We start from the raw sequence: 21,838 nt of genomic DNA, 5'->3' as shown, positions 1-21,838 counted from the left end.
TGTAAACCTTTCCTAAAGCTTCTGTGGCAGTCTTTTGCTTTCATTGCATGACCAATGTCTTTGAGATGACAGAATCTAATAGTCTCTTAGAAGTGTTAATGGTTCAGTCAGCATTCCTGCTTTGTTGCACTGCAGGTGGTGTCACATTTGCTAGGCATAGGTCTGAACTTGTGCTGAAAGGGTCATCCTGCCCTTGGCTCTGCTGCTGGCCACTAGGTTGTGTCTTAACTTCTGTTACACGCTTTCTTTGTGCCGTCTGGCACGTCTAAAATGGTACACTCGACATCTGTGGGAAACCGGCTCAGAAATTGCGCGGTGTGAATGTTGACATCAGTGTGCAGAACGCTGTATATCCTCCAGCTGACAGTGTCCGTAGGTGTGGACTCCTTGCATGGCGTCTTGAAAACCTCGTTAGTACTGGGTGGCCTTAGTAGTGTAGATGGGCAGGCTCAGTTGCTAAGAGTAGATGATCTTTGAATAAGGTTGTTAAATGTGAGAGGCAGCCCAAAGATCAGCAGTCCCAGATTGGACAATGACATGGGCTAATAGGGATGCTGAGACACTGGAACAGGTTGTCCAGAGCAGCTGTGTATGTCCTATGACTGGAGGTCTTCAAGGTTGGGTTGGACGGGGCTTTGAGCAACCTCATCTGTTGAAAAATGCCCCTGCAAGGAGGTTGGACTGGGTGGTCTTTAAAGGTGCCTTCCAACTCAAACCGTTCCGTGATTCTGTGATTGTATAATGAATGCTGTCATTGTTTGAACAGGACCTTATGGGTGGCTTTATGGGCTGTAAAAACTGTTACTGTCATTGAACACTGTTTTGTTTGTTTCTGGTTTTTTTTTTTTTTTAAAGCATTAAAGGCTAAAATGCTTCTATTATAAAATGCTTATTACAGTGCGATACGCATGTATGTAAGCAAATACAAACAGTATGTAAAAGAGGTGACCATGGCCTTATGTGTAGATGCAAAAAAAAAATAATGATGTTTTGCTTTACTGCAAAGCCTATAAGGATGTGAATTCTAATGCAGATTTGCACACACTGGATTAAATTAATTCCTGCACAGAGGAGTAGAACAGCGTATTACTTCAAGGCAATGTAAAAATACTTTTATACTTTAAAAAAAAAAAGAAGGTAGTGTTAACTGTGCCTTCTGTACAGTGGGAATTTCTGCCCATTTCTGCTATCTTCATTATTTAACATTTCTAACCTGGAACATCCAAAGCTTTTGTTTATGCTTTGCTCAAGGTTATCTACAGCTGTAAAAGAAAAGGGATGACAACAGCTAATTGCCTTTGCACTTTTCTCTTTTGAAAGCAGTGTATCTAAACCCAAGTACTGCAAAGTAGGGAGGAGAGGATTTGCTTCTGATGAACTGAATTATTCCATAAATAGGTTGTTCTGGAACATTTCACTTATACTTCATGTAATTTTGGGGGGTGTTTTCAATTAACATCATATTTAAATGGTAACTTTAAAAACAGCTATGTAAATACTTAGTGTTTATGATAAAAATAATGTAATTTTTTCTGGAGTTATTCCATCGGTTTTTCTGACTTGCATATATTACAAAGGTTAGAATTAATTGCATATTTGAGTTAAGCTAGCCTTAGGTACTTTGAGATACTGAGATACCCTACCAAAGATACGTCCACTGAAGAGTTGACATTAACACTTCTGAACTTCATTCTTTAAGAGTCACCTTATTTATAGCAAGATAAATGCACTTTCAGCTCTAATTGCACAGAGCAGCAAAAACATTCTTTGGATAGCCTAAGTATTCTAAAATATATCTGATCTGGGAAACCTCAGAGGATCTATTTATTCAAGAAGTTATGAAAATTTAAGGGATGTATACTTACAGCCTGGATTTCAGAATATACAACTCCTGCTTGCACATTTTAGGAGGTATCTTAATTTCTTTTAATGAAATAGAAGGTTTTAAACATCATAAGCTGTATTTTCAAAGAGTTTATAGGACAGATATCATGCCATGCCATGAAGTATATTCAAGAAGACAATCCAAACAGGTTAATGCTTTTATGTAACTGAAAAAGAGAAAAATGCAAATAGTGATGGAGCTGAAAAGTGAGTTAAGGTTTTCTGTGGTCTGTCAGCTTGAACTACACATCAGAGTCCAAACTGTTCATGGCTTCAGAGTGTGTGTGTGTGTGTGGTGGTGGTGGTGTGTTCAGCAACCCTTTTTTTTTTTTTTTTTTTTTAATTACCTTTAGGATATTTTTTATGCAGTACATACTCTTCCCCTCACTCTTTTGCTGTTTCACTGTTTAAAAATATTTTTTTTAACTGGAAATGTAACCCATTTCCTGAGATATACTTACAAAGTGCATCTTTACTGTAAGGTGCCTGGCTGTAAGCTAACGATCTCTTAGGATATAATCCTTTTCTAGGAGTTACATACAACTTGCTGTTCTTAAGGCTTTTCATTAAGCAGTCAGATGGGTTCTGTTGCTCCATAGGTTTCCTTGGTGAAGCATGTGTGGGGGAACCCATGTCAAACTGCTACTAGATCTTATATTGTGCAACCTTTGCAAGTATGCATTGCATCTTAAGTCTTGAGATACAATTACTTATTCGCTATTGATTTCTCTTTGAGGGATGATTTACTTTGTCACTACTTAGTCACCTTCATGAGATGTTGAGACAGCAGGCTCTCTCCAAATCACCTTGTGGCACACAGCTGGTTGCCTGGTGCAACGTTGTAGTCAGGGGTCTGCAGAAGGAATGGGCTGGAGAAAAGGGAGAAAGGGAAACGTTGGCATGTTTTTGAGTCTGAGCTTAAGGCAGCAGCTATTGGTATCTGCGAAGAGGAGGGTTGTACTTTTGTAGTTTTGGCTTGCTTGTGTTCTTTGGGCTGCTCTGCGGGATATACTAGGGGTGTAGGGAGCGAAAAGCTAAGTGTTTAGCCTTTTTTTTTTTTTTTTCTTTCACTCTTTTTGCCCAGAGGTTTGTGTTGTTTTGCCCCACTACAAAAATCACAAATCAAGAACCACTGTGACATTGCCACTCGTGAGAAGGGTCACCTTCTCATATCAGCTTACCCTTTACTTACAATATGCATCTTAGCCCAACCTTGCATCTACATGTGACTTGCAATAAAACCTTGGCAAATGCAAAAGTTAACGAAAGGAGCATTTTGCTTTTACTCTAGATGTTTCAGCATGATCTCTGAGTAACTTAAGAAGAATTGAAATGTATCTGGCCCCTCTGGCGCTGCTTAAATACAGGGAGGTTAAAAGTAGCCTTTGCCTTCTTTCCTTCCACCTATTTTCACTATGCAGAAGACTGGCCTATTGTGAAGGTCAAATCAATTCTACAAATAACACTGTCTAGAGTGCTAGTTTGGGAACATGGAGCCACAAACTTTTTGTTTCATGGTGGGCAACTCAGCTGAAACCTGTGTCTTAAGAGTGCTTAGACTTTCCTCTGCTTAGCATTACAAAGACAAAGAATGTTGCAGGGTCCTGGCTCAGTGTGTGAAGCTGTGAAGAGAGATTAAGCTGACAGGAGTCTGGACTTGCTAAGTCTTGCAGGGAAGCAGGAGAGTACTAGCTAAGGTAAACTCTTTAGTGGTGACCTGCCTAGATGTCTTCCAAACAAACTGAAAGTGCTCGGTGGACCGAGCTGCAAAGTATTATGGAAGTGCGAGTTCTGATTTTCCAAAGCAGCTGGTTTTAAGTGTGGAAATGAGCGACCTAAATAATTCAGTAGAAACGTCACCGTAAGGGCTGTTGAAGAACATAAAAATTAGATGACTGGCATCAGGGATTCCCACAGGTGAGGCAGGCACCTGTATTCCTTGTGGTGTCAATAGGGAGAATTTGGGGTTTAGGCTTATGGTGTACACCAGTCAGTGTGGCAAGGTGGGGAATTATTAAACTTCAGGTAATACTGAAGAAATGAATGTTTCCAGACCCCTGCCTCACATGAGTGCAGGCTCTGACAGAGGTGCTGGGGGTAAAAAAGGGGAAAGAAAGTTAAGCAATGCTGTGAGATGCTTCTTAGTGTTCCAGTCTTTGGATGTATCTGCTGAGATGTTCCCTCTGTAAGGAAAAAGGTGCAGCTGAAGGCTGAGGAGGATCATTATGAGGGTTGAATGCATAGGTTAAGTTACACTCTGGAACTAAAGGTGATAAAATCCTCAGAGCTATAAGAAGATGTAATTAGATCCAAAGTACAGCTAGCACATTTTACCCCCTCCCCTGTACTGCCAAACCCTTACGTAGGGAATGGCCCCTGGTGCCAGTAGCCAGAATGTCACAGTTCAGAGCTGGTGAGCCTTTCCGAGGCCGCTGGGATTTCCCGGATGCTTTTGAGGGTCACTGAACATGATTTTACTTTAAGATGAGAAAGTCCTGTATAACAACCAATTTTACGAGTCCAAAGTTCAGCTGGGAGCCGAGCACACAAAGCAACACAGATACGGAATTCTTCATTGATACTGTATTAGCATTGCATGAGGAGAGATTAGGATCAGCCCTTCTTTGCTTAAATGATTTGCCTGGTACAGCCAACTGGCACTAACTCCGTGCTTCCAGCCAGGAGGTGGACCAAACAAGACACTTGTGTTATGAAGCCTGCAATTAATGCACACGTTGGGGGAAAGCCACCGTTTGTTTTAGAAAAACAGTTCTTTGTCACCGCCGCCGAAACTGAACCTGATGACTTCAGATGGTCTGGTATCTCTGAAGTAAACATTAATCAGATCTTAATTTGGTTCAAGCCGGCAGTGTAAGTCAGTTGGGTATGGGGTGATTCCAATTACACTTCCATATGTCTTGCTTTAGAATATATGGCAGTCATGCAGTGAAAAACTTCTCATTTCTTTACATCCCCCCCCCCCAAAAAAAAAAAAACCAACCAAAAAAAAGACAAAAAGTATTACAGCTCCTTCTCCCTCTTCACTGACCTCAATGTTTTACCTACAATGCTCCTTCCTTACATTCTCACTAGATGCTAATACTTCAGGTTGTGAAAAAGAGAACATGAGGAGCTCATTAACTGTGGTGTGTTGATACTTAACTATTGTAGGCACAAACTTCTTAGAAAGGCAGGTAGTGGGAGACTGATCTGTTCTTGGATGTCCCATGTGAGCCTGCTAAATTGCAAAAGCAAGAAAAAGCAGAAAAGTTGGGGTTACCACTGGCTTACAGCATGTTGCTGGCCTGGACATCTTTAAAAAGAGGGAAATTGTTCAGCCTTACGGACACCTTTGGGGGATGCCTTTTTAGCCACAGTTTATAGAACCTGTTCAGATACTGGTGCCCTTGTAGAGCCAAGGGCTCCTGTAGCCTAGGTTAGGGCTAACTAGGCTAGATTTATATATACATATATGTAGGTTAGATATAGGACTAACCAGGCTAGATTTATATATACCTATATATATGCTAGATATACACTAGGTAGAAAAGAGGCATTTGTCCTCACCCCCCTCCCCCCACCTTTATAGCCAGCTGAAGCTTAATTAATCAAAAGTAAAACATAATTTAAAATATGCAAAATAACTAAAGAGCATGATGGAAATGAAAAATAATTTGTATTGGAATGACAAGATATTCCAAGGGTATAAATGTTGTTAATCTATTGTTTTAAGTTACTCCGTGGTAAACATTTTTGGTGTGGTTCTTTTTTTTTTTTTTTCTTTCCCCAGCTGTCACAATAATTTATCTGTAAGCATTTGCTGATTACTTCAAACTGATCAAGTGTTTTTAACGGCAGTACTTTTTTTGTCCATCTGAACTGTGTGAAGTACCAGTCAGTCTATCTGAAGACAGATCCTTGCCTGGTCTAAATGACTGTATATTTTAAATCTTAAGGATACTGTATTGATATTCCCACAGTTAAAGTTATTGGCTCCATTGAATTAAAATATAATTTTTTCTATTCACTTTAATGAAGCTGGTGATGATGATGGTAATGAAAAAGAAATTTATTTATTTCTCAAATAAATCCTCTGACATAACTTTTAAATCCATATTTTCAGAGAATCCTCCCTCCCTCCCTATTATTTTCCCCCAGAGCTTACTGGACACAGTGGAAAGGTGTGAGGAGCTTCTTGTTGGTAGAAAACGTTGCAGCAGTGTCTAGTGCATGAAGCCTTGCAGCATCTTCTCATCCTTCGCTGTACTAACCTGTTTCAGGATTCTGTCTTGTATTAAGCTTTCCTTTTGTTTCAGTCCTATGGTAATTCTTTGGCAGTGAGTGATGCGCTTTTTATTAGAACCTGAACATACCTTTGTGTGTTCCATCATGGCTTTGCCCTGGGTTACAGCAGTGTAACTGTAGCATTGGTTTCAAAAGCATACCAGAGCAACTGGCTTCTCTCAGGAATAGCAGTACTAAGGGGAATTGGATTATAGTTACCAAATAAAATTAAACAAGTAATAATAAGAGTAAATCAGAGTAAATAAATAACTTGTATTGGTGGTGTACGTTGCTCTTAGGTGGGTGACACTTTCCTGGCTTTTAGGAGATAACACACTGCAATATCATCCCACCTCTTTAATGTGATCAGAAATATTAGACTGTATCTAGGTAGGGGAGCAGTTCCTCAGAGGGAAAATGTCAAGGAGACACCTTTACTCTGTAGGCTAATTTTAGGGAATTAGAAACAGTAAATACATCACATTTCAAAACTTACCTCAATTTGAGGAGGATAAAGAAGGCAGATGGGAAACTGGAGTTTTATTCCAGTGGGTGTTCGGTTTCTGTTTGATGACAATTTCAATTATTTTTATTTGTTGTGCTTTGTGGCAGCGGGAGGGTTGGACAGTGGGTGCATCTTCACAGGGTATTGCTGTGCTTGTAGGACAAATACCATAGCTCTATGATGACAGCTGTTGACAAACTATTCCACACCTGTTAATTAGAAGTATTACAAATAGAGAGGAATTTGGGTGTTTGCTGTCACAAGGACGATACAGATGTTTTGGTCTGTGCAAAACTCTGCGGTTGGCCTCAGATCATAGAACGGTTTGGGTTGGAAGGGACCTTGAAGATGATCTAGTTTCAACTCCCCAGATCATCAAGGAGGTGGTTGTTCCTGAGCCTGTTCTGCCGTCCTGAGGCCACTCAGATGCCCCATTCAGTTGCTGGTTGTGGACTTTGGTTGCTCCATCGGCCGGTGCAGCAGCACCATTGCCCACCTTCTGGTTCAAAGTGTCTGTCCCTCTGGCTCCAAAGGAACCAGTAGGGAAAAGCATCATATGGCATGATATTGGCATGGTATCAGCATGATATTGTCTACCCACATTGGCTAATTAAGCAGTTTTGAATTTTCTGCCTTGGATTCAATCCTCAAAGGCAGTTTAAAACCGTGCACAAATTAGCCTTATGTGGGAAACTGTGTATGTGTCTTATGGGTATTTAAATATGGTTTAGGAAACCTAACTTATTTTCTAATTGCTTATAAATAGCATTCTTCTTCAACAAATCAGCTAGGCAATATTTCCTTTAAATGACTTAAATTTTGGAAAACCCAAGACGCTCTGGAGCATTAAACCAATGTTACCTGTTCTGCCTACAGCAAAAGAAGTCAAATGGAGTCTTTAAAGTTCTGAAAGCATCTGATAGTATCTGCATTGTAAGCCTGGTAGGTTCACAGTTAGCAGGTTGCAGCGTGTTACATACAAGGCTGGCTTTGAGTAGTGCTTTAGTGACCCCATAGCAAATGTAGCTTAAGCTGTACTGCAGAATGCTGCCTTTTTTTTGCGACAGCTAGCACAAAACCTAAAAGCCTAGGAAGGGAAAAGAGATGACAGAAAACTGGGCAAAAAACTATTAAAAAGATGGTTCTTTGGAGGACAGTAATTGTTCTTTATAATATATATGCGCATCTACTTAAAAGGGAATCAAAGGGACTTTGAGAAGTCATCTGGCTCATCTGCCTGTTAGGGTCCATTTTATCTGATGTCATGTGTGGCAGATGTGTGTTTTTTTTCCTTTTGCATCACTTTCTCCTTAGTAATTCTGATGATAAGTCTACAAACGCAGGCAAATCAATTCCAATGCCTCACTCTCTGTATCATGGCGCTTGCTAATAAGGATATTGTCTGAAATCTTATTTGCTGACATTATTGCATTTGCATCCATGAAGAGTATAGACATACTGTTTTGCTCTTTGCAATAGCATTTGAAAGCTATTAACATCACTCCTCTGGTCTTTGCTTCTTTATATGAAAGATCCTTGGTTTCTGCAGTCTTGCCACACTGAGTTATAGTTTCTGTGTATATTAATGTTGTTATTTTTCTTTCTTGCCTCCTCTCTAGAAATTTTCATGGCTTTCCTGAAGTGTGGTGCTCAGAATTGGCTCATAAGCTGCTGTTTCCCATTCTGTATTTGTGCAGCCATGTTTTCAAGTCCAAAAATAGAACCTTCATTTGTCCTTCATGGCCTCGGCGTACGATGAACAAAGTGTGGTGGGCATAGACCTGATGGGGTTTGGTGTTTGAGATTTGCATATAAGTTGGGTTAGCTTCTGCTTTTGGAACTTTTTTAAATTTCCAGGTGCTTGGGAATCTCTTGTCCTACTGTGGGATGTGTTGGGCAGCCGTGTTACTGTGATGACCATTGTGGGAGACGTCAGTGCACACAGAAACAATATAAAATTTGGTGTGTGTGTATGGAAGCTGACTTAAAAAAAAGCTGTCGGTGAAGTACAGAGCCTAAGGCTTCCTTTAGGAGGAATAAGTATTATTCGAGGCAGTTGATTAAAAATAAGAGCTATACATTTGAGATGGCAGACAGCTTTACCTGTTTAAATACCATCTGATCCAAACTGCAAATTATTCAACCTCAATACAATTTCCATCTTTTAACTTTAATAACAAACGGGTAGGGTGTGTTCCCTGATGCATTTGCCTTGCTGGTGTGTAGGGTCCATTATCATGCTTGCTTCTAAGGTCTGGTAACTTTAACAGGCTTTTGGACCTGAATGCAGGAAGCCAATTAAGCGTTTGCCTAACTTCTACAGTGTTAGTTTAAAGCTGTCCTCTCTTAATCAGTGTCTTAATTACTAAAATGGTGTGAGCTCATACCTGTATGAGAGCTTAGTCCTGTCTGTTGATCAGTAAGTATATTCTTTTTAAGCGTGCATGCAGCTGGAGTTAACTGGAAGATGTTAGCCCACGTGGTACTCAAAATGGTCCGGGCTTTGGAGAACAAACATGCCTTCGTTCAGTAACAAGGTGTAAGCTTAATGCACAGATTCTGTGGATGAGCCTGTCCCCTCTGGCTGGCTGGTCACTGTGGTGGTTGTTCCCTTTGACTGGTTGCCAGAGAGACGAGCTGGTGCTCTTTGGCATTGGTTTCACCTCAGACCCCGACAGGTCAGATGCTGTTTCAGCCTTCTGCTGAATGGAAACCTGTCTCCTGTTTTCCTCCTTCATGTATTAGCATCAACACTCCACTTCTTACCATGTCATGTGCACGCACAACTTGTGCTTTTGCCTCGTGAGGGTGAAAATCCGCATGGATTCAACAGCAGGAACAAGGGACCAACTTTTGTTAGGGTTTCAGTGCTCTGTTCTGAAAAGGAGGTTGGACAAGTGTTTGCATTCAAATTGTGTTATAACTTCTGGTAGATATTTGTTTCCTCCAGGCTATTAACCAGCAGATTGGTTCTGTCTCATGAGCATTTTTGGCTCATCTGTTATGTGAAAAGAGAACGCAAAACTATTTTCTCCAGCTTTCACCAAACCACATCGCTTGTTTCTCCTTTAATTCAGGTTTGCTTAATTTTGCAGTGCACTAATTGCATGAGTATGTAGCATCTTCACACGAGGGAGGAAGAGCCACCTCACCACAATCTTCAGTGCTAGATTCTGGATCAAGTATGGGGAATCGAGCAAGGGTAGATGTTAGGGCAGGGAGGATGAGGGGGCATGTGACTAATGGAGAAAGGGTGAAGCAGAAGGCATCAGTGCTTCATACATCATGTAGATTATCCCTATGCAGTCTGACCGGTGGCTGTGTTTAGTCAAGACACTCAAAAATCAGACAGTGGGATGCAGCAGTTAGGGTACATTTTTGTGCTTCTTTTTCCATGTTTAGTATTTAGTTTTGCACTACAGTCACAGAGCATGTTTTCAGGATAAGATAAAAAGAGGATCTTTTTAAGTACTCCATCCATTGATCCATTGAGGAGTCGCGATAGATGGTGCGCACCTCTTTTGGAAGCCTAGTCGTAAGTAAGAGCTGTAATGTTTAAGATGCTTGCAAAAACTCGAGTTCTTGTGCCTTTAGAGCAGAATGAGGTTATGGCAGAGAGTTGGTTGCCTGAGCAGACGTGCCTGGTGCCTGTTGGGATACCCCATGTCTCTCACCTGGCTCAGAGGCTGCTGTGGAGGAGCACGCATCTCCCAGAGGGGGTGTCTCTGATGTGCCAGCCTATACAGACATCTGGGATGCCCTTGGGCATCTGAAATGATACTACTTACCACATTCTATTATTATTATTTTATTTCCTCTCACTGCTGTGGCGCAGACTGTAGTCCTGACACCAAGCCCTGTAGATACAAGGGCCATACATCTATAGGAAGCAAAAGCACGCAGCTCTGTCAATCAGCGCCACCTTTATCAGCCACACCTTTCCAGTTACATTAGCCTCCTCCACCCTGAAACAGGTAAGTTGGCTGACAGCATTCCCAGGCACCGGTTTGGAAGGAATATCGAGGTGTGGCTTCCCAGCTGGTGGAAGGCAGCCTGCCTGTAGGCTGGTACTGGCAGGGCACAGCAGCCCGGCGCTGACACGGCGGCCCCACTGATCCTGCAGGCGGTTGGGAAGCAGCTGGCACAACAACAACAACAAAAAAAAAAACCTTTTTGGCTGGATCAGCAAGCTTGTCTTGCTGACTGTGTGGCTGCAAGGTTGTTAGTACTGGCACAGAGGGAGCAGGGAGTGTGTGTGTGTGTGCTGGGGGGGCGTCGGGAGCAGGGGGGCTATGGCTCACGGAACCCTGGGCTGGGTGACAGCACGAGGTGGTTTAAGCTTTATTGCCAAGGGGCATGGGTTGCGGTCAGAAATACATCCAGCTGACATGAATTGCTGTTTTGGTTATTTCTCAAGGTTAGACACAGGGTTTTCTCTGTGCCGTTACTCTGCCTGAAAAGCGGGATCGCACTATTCTACAGCGAGTAGCTACAACTTGTTGTATGTGTTTGAACCCACAACTTGCAGTATTCTTATCAGAACGTAAAATGGAGAGGGAAAAGGCGTGTGGTTATTTTTTGGCCTGTGATTATTTTCATTTGGATTCAAAAAACTAGAATAAATGACCACATTAAAGTGCTGGGGAGGATGATAGAGTTTGGGGAGCTTAAATCAGGACTTCACCCTCCACATCACAGAGCCTAGTCACAGAAAAATAACATTGGCTATGGTATTATAATTTCCTGTAGGCACAGGAATTTTATGTTTATTCCCTACATAATAAGCCAGCTTTACCAGAAAGTATGGCTAATGCCTTTTTGTCCTTCCTGCTTTCCCACCAGCCTTTTCTGCAGTTTTTAGAGGTGATTGTTTCTTGTGGGGGGGATGTGAGTCTCATTCTCTGCAGTTCATGTGGCTACTGAAACCCTGAGCGTATGGTCATAAATGGGGAAGATCTTGTTGCAAAGCTGGTTATGAGAAAGAGAAGGAGCATGGCCCAATGGCTGAATTGTTGGATGACTGGTAGTAGTTAATGCTGTTCACCTTGCACTCAGTGGTGTTGGTAGGATGTATGTGAAACACACGTGACGAAGCAGAACAGTCAGGGAGCTGCCGAGTGGCTCCCTAGCTTTGCCTGGCTCTGTGTGCGTGGCAGCAGGCGGCATGGCCACCTACCCAGGTATGCGTCTGGGAGCCCCAGAGACGCCGGTGTACAGAGACGTAAGCGATGGCGCAGCCCAAAATCAAATGGCAGGCTTTGTAGGTGTGGGAACAGGAGTTTTCTGGATGGCTCACGTTGATTCAAGTGGCATGTATCTCCCTGTCGCCTATTTCTAAAGTGTCTTCATATCTCATCTCTGGTTTCTGTTAGATGCTTTGCCATGGATTTGGCAAGCAGCGTGAAACAAATAAATTATTTTCTTCCAAGGAGGGTGGAGAACAGGCATAGAGAGGACCTTGATAAAACCATGGTGTCTTGGTGAGCTCTTTGTCTTCTGCCCAGTTGTGCTGTAAATCCACTCGGTAGCTTGCATTTTCAAGTCTGTTTCTATTAATTCAAATGTGCCTCTCTTGCTTCCTTTCCTTTTCAAGTCTGCAGTGCCATTGTGTTGTACATTTGCTTAAACCACACAGTTTAATGATTTAATTCTCACTCCTTTTTTTTCTTTTTAGATAAGCTTAAGAGTCCTCCCCTTCGGTCTTACAACAAATATGTAGATATGGAATTATGCACTTGCTCTGATGTCTTTTATGCCTTTCATGTTGTAAAGCGAGTTTGATTTTGGGGGTGGGACGGAAGAAAAAAAAATTCTAATGTGCCCTGTGGTTTTAATGAGCAGAGTTTTGGAAACTGGTATTCCTTAGTCTTTGTGCTAATTAGCAGCTTCTTGGGGTCCCCTAAGAAAACCATTTTTTGCCAGGTCAGCAGATTTTCAGACAGGTGAGCTACTTTTAGCTTTGTCTTTGCTAGGTGCATTTTTGGTAGTGCTTTTCCTAATAGCTTTTGTGTTTCTGTTTGATGCTCTGACATTATCCGTGTTCTTATGCTGCCCAAATCACTTTTCTGATCCGTGTAGAGTTTCTTTACAGTATTGTGCTGGAGAAAAATTACGGAAGCTGAAATAATCACTCAAAGCAAAAGCTGTTGTTCTGAAACTAAGTAAGGGAAGAGAGGAAGCGCAGTCTTGTTTTGCTAAGCCAAATTCTTTACTGAGCCTCCTTTCAAAATACAAGCATAAAAACCCCCATGGGGCTGTGCTTATTCTTGACCTATTGAGGACCATCATGCTACACAAATTGTAGTAGCTGGCCCTAAGGGTTCAGATTTGAAACTTTTTCTTTTTTTTTTCCTCTCCACACAGTGGGAATGAAAGTTTTCAGGAGAAGTGTCGATCCAAACTCTTTATTCAAAGTTGATTTTTCACAGGAAGAGAATTCAGCATCTTTAGGGTGAAAGCACCTGAAGGTTCTAGTTTAATTGATGTGTATTTTTTAGGGCTTTCCCATTACTGAGACAAAAAGGTGTTTCATGTTAGCTGTGTGAAATGACTTCTTGGCTTTTCAGAGTTTAATAATTTTACATTGAAAGTATCTTAAAACCAATTTTTGCTCACTTCACCACCTTCTTCAAAAGGAAAATAAGGAAGAATCCAGAATCTAATAGTTCAGCTGATGTTAAGTGGAAACATAGGCCAATGGTCAGGATGTATCTTTTCCTCCAGTTTGGGCATGAGGCTTTCAATATGTCTAGTTCTCGTGGTGTCAGAAAATATTTTCCACCTAGCCTTATTTGAGATTCCAGTCCTCTTAATCCCATATTACATATAACTTCTTTAAAAAGTCTACTGTTTAGTCAAGACATAGGAAGAAGTCTAGAAAGAGCCATCTGCATGGGTGCATAGAGTTGTTTGTACCTGTGGTCTAAGTCACTTCTAAATTAATGTGTGAGTTGTGTGTGTGATCACTCAGCGGGAACCAGAGCAACCCTACGGATCAGAGCGTTTTCCTTGGGGAGATCTTATTTGGTCTAACCAACTACAGCGGGCCTTAGCACGTGGAACAGGTGGCATGCGGTTGCTGAGCCAACTGAATGGTTTATAGAGTTGTATATACAAGTTTAAACTACTTGTAATAGTTCTAGCACCAACACAAAGCTGTGTTAATGCTAGGAGAACCGTTACAAGGAGTTTGCCCAACCTTTCAGCTGATCGAACGCCCTTGCTGCTTCAGCAAGATCCATATAAATGCTTGAAACCACACTTAAATGGTAGGATTAGTAAAACCAGCATAAACTGTAATGCACAACACGTTCTCTGACTGCTTTGCAATAAGAAAAAAACCCCACCCCAAACCATGAATGAGCAAGCTTTCTGATCACTCGTTCCTCCTTTTCACAATGTTTTGCATTTAATGGTCACACACGGAGATGTTAGCCAGTAGCTAACGCTGTAGTCGTGTCAAAAGGGAAGCTCCATCGGCCACTTCACTTGGATGAGTCATTGCTCTCCATCAAGTCAAGCACTGGGATGAAAGGGAGCCTTGATGTCTTATGTAGTAACACGAGGTCATCAAAGATTACTAGAGGTGTCATTTGTCTGCTCTAGATTCAAGGAAGTGCTGCCTAAGTTGGAGCTGGGGAAGAGGCTTTGAATAAACTTGGAAGAGCAGTGGAGCTTGCCATCTCGCACTGAAATTTATAGCTAGATGTTGGCTAACACTTTCCGAGATACCTCCCTGACCTTTCTGAGAATAGCTTGCTGGAAGAGCCAAAGAGAAGAATCTTCAGATTTCCTTTTACTGATTGTCTACTTCTACTGAGCTTGAAAGCGTGAGTAATGGAAAAATATTTTAACCTTAACTGTGGTGACACAGTGTGAATGGCTTATGGCCAATCACTAAAAAAACCAAGGTCACTTTAAGTTAATAAAGAGCCTCTGGGTGCTGTTTGTCTTTTACTTGTGTTTATATAAAGAGGGTCCCCAGTTACTAGCAGTCAAATAGAAATCCCTGAGCCAGGAACTCCCAAAGTTGGCATCTTTCCCCTCTTTGATGCTGCAAAATGATAAATGCAACTGAGGTTCCAAGGCTAAAAAAAATGATCCTGAAGTTGCCTACAGGAGGGGAGCTCTGGCACTTTTCTGTGGGTTTCTGAGCAGAAGAGGTTGGCATTTGCCTCTGTAAGCTTCCTCCCTTCCTCTTCTTCTTCCATCATAGGGGAAGGTATTTGCCATTCCTAAGAAATGTATGGACTCATTCCACTCCACGGTGCACCTATATGATGAGTGTGATTCCTTGTCACTTTTCTTTCTGGATATTAAAACTGGATCTGCCCACCTGACTCAGAAGGCTGAACTTTCAAATCCAAGTTGGTTCATCTGTTTCTCGCGCATCACTCCCATGTCCCATGTCCTATATTTGACTGACAGCTCAACTCTGAGACTCTTCAGCTCCACAGTTTCAGTCATTGTCAAAACTACTCAACAAAGGTCTCAACTTCCAGATGGTGAGGAGTTACTCTAACTCCCATCACCAGCTTTGCCTCTGATGTACTAGTCCAGTGGCACGCCACTGAATCTCCCCTCGTTCTGTGAAGGGAGTCTGAAGAAAACAGCTTGTGTGTGGTTTTAATTACATGTTTGTTCAGCCCTCTGAGGATGTCAGGAGCTGTGAACAGTAGATGCCAAGTGATTGCCAGGAAGAAAGCTGCTGACTGCGGTGCATCGTAGACAGAATCCTTCTGTGTAACTGCCACTGCCTTGCCATGCGCATGCCGACGATATCTGATTTTGATTATAGTCTCTCCTCTGATGATAGTGCTGTCTCGGGTTCTCCTGGAGACAAAGTCTTGGTCAAGTGAAAACATAAGCAATGGTGTAGTCAAGGGCAAAGTTAGTCTCCCCCAGATTCCAGTCCATTGCCTCTTCTTTCTTCCTCATTTGGAGCGAACCAAAAGGCTAACAGTCCTCCTTTAAACGAGCATAACTTGCTGTATTATGTTAGTCTAGACAAAGCAAATCAAATTAATTAGCAGAAAGACTGTAAATGTGCTGTGTAGGAGGACCTGTCATTAGAGTACCTCATCCAGGCTCCTGTGGCTTGGTGTGTGTTCAGAATGATAGCTCTGGTCTTCCTCTCAGCAGAAGAGAAATAGAATAATATGGGGTTGCAATTAGAGGCAGAACTATAATTCAGTCCTGGGCAAGGAGAGGGGGAGGTGAGTAGGAAGACGGCTGCTCTGCAAAGCCTAAGTCATAAAACATAAAATCCCTATTTATGCATGGCAACAGATCCTTCTATGATTGAATTACAGCCTTCATATTCAATAATGGGCCAAGTCTGTAAACCAGAATACCGACAGAACAAATATTTACATTCTTCAGGCAATGACGGGAGGAGAATCACTGAGCGGAGCATGAATCAAAGCCACAAGGACATAGATGTGGGGCAGCCACGTGTTGCCATCAGTGTGAAGTGGGAGGGGTGGGGTAAGTTTCCAGTATTTGGATGTGAAATTTCCTGTAGTACAGGTCATCCTGCTGCATTTCACTGAGAATTCATCTTTTGGTGAAGTGACACACGCTGCTGATGACAGTGAGTAAACTGGAGTTTATCCATTCGTTCTGTGCGCTGTACATTTCCCAGTATAGCTAGAAAGTGCTACTGAAATGTTTAGGTATTTAGCATTTTATGTTGCTATTGCATACCTAATCACAAATTTTTTTGTATTCCTGACATTACAGCACCTGGTAAGTTCTGTACCTTTGATAGTTTTTGAGCATCAGCTGCTGTGATTTATTTTAGTCCATCTGACAGCTGTGGCAGTCATAAACATTACTGGAACATAACAATTTGGAAATACCAATAGACGTATAGTGAAATAAATTAAAATTCCTATGGTTATCTCACAAAACAGCTTGAAAACAAGGATCAGAGTAGTTCCAAACTGATGAACTTCCATCCAGACATCCATTGATGCAGTACTAGGGTGGCCAAGAAGCCATATAGCTCTGAAGGTTTAGAACTCCAAATGTCACCTTTGTCTACAAACTTGTGTCGTGGTTTAATCCCTTCAGTCCTGGCCAGCAACTAAGTACCACACAGCCGCTCATTCCCCCCTCAACCCAACACCCGGCCCTGGTGGGATGGAGAGGAGAACCGGAAAAAAGGTAAAACCCATGGGTTGAGATAAGAACAGTTTATTATTTGAAATAAACTATAATAATGATGATATAAGGGAAAGGGAGACAACAAAGAGAGAGAGAGAAATAAAACACAAACCCAAGAAGAGCCAAGTGATTGGCATCCCCTGGCCAGCTGCCCCCAGTTTATATACTGGGCATGACACTTTATGGTATGGAATATCCCTTTGGCTAGTTGGGGTCAGCTGTCCTGGCCCTGCTGCCTCCCGGCTCCTTGTGCGACTGCTCACTGGCAGAGCCTGGGAAACTGGAAAGTCCTTGACTTGGGGTAAGCACGGCTTGGCAACAGCTAAACCATCAGTGTGTTACCAATATTACTCATACTAAATCCAAACACACAGCCCTGTACCAGCTACAAGGAGGAAAATTAACTCCATCCCAGCTGAAACCAGGACAGCTTGCAGATGCGCATGTACAGCCAGCCCTCAGAGCATGTGGTTGCCGTGCTTCTCAGCCCTCACAGGTTTAAACTGCATTTCAGTTGCATACCTGAATTTTCTCATGTGGGACCTGGAGTGAACGGGCTTCCTTTCAGAACAAAGCCCACAGCCAAGTTAAATTTTGCAACAAAGGTAATTACATGGGGATTCTGATGGACCATTAGTTAATCCACAAACAATAATTGCAGAAGGAAGCCGAGTAGAAGCCTGGTGTTCTTAGGGAAAGAAGAAAACATCTTGTAACTCTCCAAGTAAGTTTGAGAACAGAAAGGGATGCAAAATATTACAGGATCAGCCCAAGGGTAATACCGTGCGTGGTGTGCGGCAGTGACTCGGTACTGCCTGGCTTCCATCTATCGCTGGCACAGATAAGTTTTACAACTGTTGGGCCATCTTAGACCCTGAGCAAGAAAATATATTAAAAGCTTTGAGGTGACCCGCTGTTGTTTCAAGGTGTCTTGTATTACAGGTGAACATTAGAGCTCATGAACTTTGGTTTTCTATGGATGTGTTGGGTGCGCCAGTCCACCGCAGTAACCCTAAACACCCTCTTTACCACTCTCACCTCCTGTGGTAGCAAACTGCCGTATCCATCACTTGTGTCCTCCCCCTTCCCGTTCTCTGAAAGACTTTTCTTGCTTTCCTGTATACCTTGGGAGAAAACACACATAGTGTAATGCAGTAGAAGTTTCAAAACTGCCTTGCTGTCCAACTTGTTTGAAATTTGGTTGCTGGATTAAAAAAAAAATGTAATTTTTGGGAACTATCAGATGTGGAATAGCATGCTGCTTATTAACTGAAGGGGGGAGGGGGGGGGCGGGGAAGGATGAGAGGATTCCCTAGGTTTAGCTTCACTGAGGAGAAAAAAGCTTTTCTGTGAAACTAATCATTCTGGCAACGTACATATGTGCGTGGCATAGACCTGGTTGCGGCTAATGGGCTTAATACTTGTTTTACTTGCTCATTAGCGTAGGTCGTCTGCCCTCTGTCCCCACAACTGCTGTACATTTTAGTTAGGAGACCAATGCTTTGTCAGGCAAATTTGTAAGCAGAGATAAATGTAAATGAAAAGCTCTTGAAGCAATCAATCTATGCCATTTTTAGGACAACTTTATGGAAATACAGCTGCAATGGTTGTGGTAGGTGGCATGTTAGAAAAGAGTGGGATACGCAGCTGAAGTTTGGGGTGTGGGGGAATTTGCATACTGCCTGTTAGAAAGACTAGCCTTAGGATATTGAGATAAGAGTGATTCTTCTTTGAACCGTCTGTCTTTCAGCTCTATAAATAGGATGTTAGCTTACAGAAATCCATAATATAAACACTAGATAGTCAATAAAATTTTAGATTTTTCAGATAGGAACTTGACTACTTGAGAGTCCTAACGTAGTAACAGGGTAGAATCTTGAATAGAGAGCTTGATGAGTAGAAGTATCTGAGTCTACCAGAAACTCTGGAAAATGTGAATGTTCCTTTTCTCTTGATTTATCTAGTGTTTCTCAGATACAAGACAACATGCCACCTATTGATTTTTAGAAGTAATTGCATTTTTCTGCCCATTAAGAGAAGCAAGCAGAAATTCTTCTGAGCACTTTTATGGTCCTCTAACGTACAGGCCTCTGTTTTCTTCTAGAGTAGATCTCATCCAAATCCAAGTGGTGTGAGTACAGTAACGCACATGTAGTGAAGACTAATGGTCTTGCCCTGTGAGCTGGAAAACGAGCCGTGTGCGCTGCGCTGGAAGTAGTGCATTGTTTGACACTACAAAGCAATAAAGCTTCTAACTCCATCTCCCTTCTATCAAAACTCAGGGAAACCATATTGAAAATTTTCACACAGAACCATTTTCATACACAAAATTATAACATGTTTAAAGAAAAGCTTGCCGAAGGGTAACAAATCTGGATTGATCAGAAGAAAGAAGAGCATTGGTGCCATGCGGTGCAATTGAAAGACGTTGGAAATGGTCCATTCTCAGTTCGTTTCTGACCTCCAGTAAGTCAGTTCCCCTCTGTGCTCAGTTCTGGTCCCACCATATGTTGCTCACCAAGTGAGTCTACAAACATTTGAAGTTGTGTTGCTTAGTCAGGCACTGGTCTTGGATGAGATTTCTATGTTCTGTTGTAATGCAAAAAAACAAAAATATAATGGAGACTACTCATTGCAAAATAGTCTTTTGTAGTATTGATTCTCCAGTGAGGAAGCAATGAAATGAGCTATTGTATTTAAATGCTGAACTTTCCCCATTCTTGTGTTGACTGTCCTCCTTTCCAACAGGCTGAGGGATGGTCACAAATGAAGACATTTGCTGAAGCCACCGCTTCCCTTCTGATTTAGTTTTTCGTTTCCCAAGGGCAGAAGTCTGCTGTTTTCTCCTGAATGAAACACTGCCAAATGGGAGTGTACCAGCTGCCTTCTGCCCAGAAGAATAAAGTTAAAAGTAGGCTATTATTGCTTGCTGGACAAAATGTTCGTGTGGAAACAGAACTGACTTGCCTATTTGGGGCTCTCTATCTCGTGCTGAAAAGCTGAGGAGCACCGAGGAGAGCAAGTATCTTTTCAATGTGGTTCACTCTTGCAAAGAGACATCTTTTAGATTCGTAGAAGAACTAACTTTCAGTCCTTTCCAAAAAAACTAGTCTCCTTGTATCCAAGGAGTTTTTTTCTTATTTATTCCTCCCCACCCCCTGACTGTAGCATTCTCCAGAACCAGGTTGGGAGAAAGAAAATCAACCTTATGGACAGAGAGCAGAAATCTGGTTTTATTTTGTGGGTTTTTCCCTCCTCCCGCTCCCCCTTCTTTTCCCAGTGTTGCATGTGCTGCCAGTACTGATGACTACCCAGACACTTCTGAGTAGGACATCTCACTCTGCTTGGGACAGTTCACATGTGCTCACCAGGCAGACATTTGTCTGTGGTTGGCTCTAAAACCACAAGTTCCTGAAGCTGAAATTGCAACAAAATTTAGGAGTTTTAATCAGAATAGTATTCCAAAAAGCCTTTGTCCAGTTACCTGTTAGTGTTCAAGTGGAGTTCTGCGTATTCATGTTCCCCGAAAAATGGCATTGTGGCATTACCAGAACTACTGTAGGATGGCTTAGCTTTTACATTTCGTGGAGCTTTTTTTCCTCCTCTTTATTTAACTTTTCCTATGTTAAAATGAATAATGCTGACACAGTTATGTACTGATAAATACAGGGCAGTATGAAGTTGATAAGAGTCTTGCTTCGCTGTATTAATCGGCTAACATTTAGCCTTAAAAAACCCAAGCAAACTCAGAGCATGGTTTCCTTCACTATTTTATTCTAGTTGAGTGATTGCCTTAGTAATTGTATTTCTTATATATGTCTGTGTTTTTTGGGGACGCATTGGTATTTATCATGGATGTAAGTATTAGTGACTGTATCTCAAAGAAAATTACCATGGCTGGCTTCACCAATGCTCCCCCTGCCCCGGACCCCCACCCAGTCTTCTGGAACTCCAGTTCATATCTTGGATATAATGGATAAAAACTGATATTTCAGCTAATGAAATTTTCAGTGACTCTCCTCACAAAGTGCTTGTCCTGGCTCTAAAAAATGAGAAACTTACCTCAATTCATCCAATACTAGTATTACTTAAAAAAATAAAGTGAAGCACAGGTTTAGAAGCTATGCAAGATAAGAAGGACTCAGCCTGTGGAGAGCCTAATCCCATAGATCAGTAATACAGTATTTAAATCAATATATTTCCTGGCAGGGCGTCAGTGCAAAGAGGAGCAGTGGGGTAACGCGATCTCCGATGAAGTGAGCAGCTGCGTTCCAACCTGTGTCAGACGGGCTTGTCTGAAGTTTCTGGACGAAGGAACGGTACAGCGGTTATAAACATGAATTTCTGGAGGCAGTAAAGGTAGATAAGAAGGATAGAGGACAAAATGTGAAGGAAAAGCCAAACATTCGAGCTGGTTAGTTTTGGTGCCGAGGGTGAGTTTACCTTCAAGTTTTCTTTATAATTGCTCCTGTCCTAAAAATAACATATCTGACACATTACACGGTGGTGGATGTGGCAGGAGTAATTGGTTGAGCCCTTGATTCCTCTTACATTTTTGTGTATGGATCAGGAATTCTAAACTTCCAGCCTCTTCAGGGAGAATTCAAGATAAAGCTCTTGGTTGTAGAAAATCTATACTGAGAGCTGAAATTAGTATGAAGCAGCACCCCTGAGCTGTTCTCAGCTAGCTTCATCTTAGCGTAGTGTCCCCGCAGGTTGTCCTTTGCTCAGTGTGCTTCAGTTTTGTCGATGATGTACTCTATTTCTCAATATTTTACATTTGGTGTCTTCAGGAACTGTCTTGACCAGGAGAACTTCTAATTCCTGGCATTACGGGCGAAATGTTGTCCTCTCCTGAGGCATCGGTGAAACCCAGCCTGCTTCCCCTTTCAAAACGCGAACAAGAGCCTGGACAGGACGGTATGGTCCCTGGAGTGTCCAGGGTGCAGGAAAACCTTCCTAATTCCCTTCAGGCTTCCTGGTGTTCCCCATGGGCAT

The 21,838-nt window shown here is 42.1% G+C and overlaps 1 protein-coding gene across 5 annotated transcripts in view; it reads left to right on the top strand.

Annotated features, from left to right (window-relative positions):
- The window catches only part of GREM2 (gremlin 2, DAN family BMP antagonist), a 41,004-nt gene that overhangs the window by 10,510 nt on the left and 8,656 nt on the right, over nucleotides 1-21,838 (top strand). The window contains exon 1 of one of the 5 annotated variants that reach the window (XM_027801530.2): nucleotides 20,021-21,159. The exons of the other annotated variants lie outside the window; for them this stretch is intronic. The gene's annotated coding sequence lies outside the window, so the exon portion shown is untranslated. Of the gene's footprint in view, nucleotides 1-20,020; nucleotides 21,160-21,838 lie in introns of those variants that run through there. 5 annotated transcript variants of the gene reach the window in all.

The sequence above is a fragment of the Falco cherrug genome, chromosome 6, assembly GCF_023634085.1.
Source record: "Falco cherrug isolate bFalChe1 chromosome 6, bFalChe1.pri, whole genome shotgun sequence".
Lineage (NCBI taxonomy): Eukaryota > Metazoa > Chordata > Aves > Falconiformes > Falconidae > Falco > Falco cherrug.
This window is presented reverse-complemented; position numbering and strand designations above follow the sequence as displayed.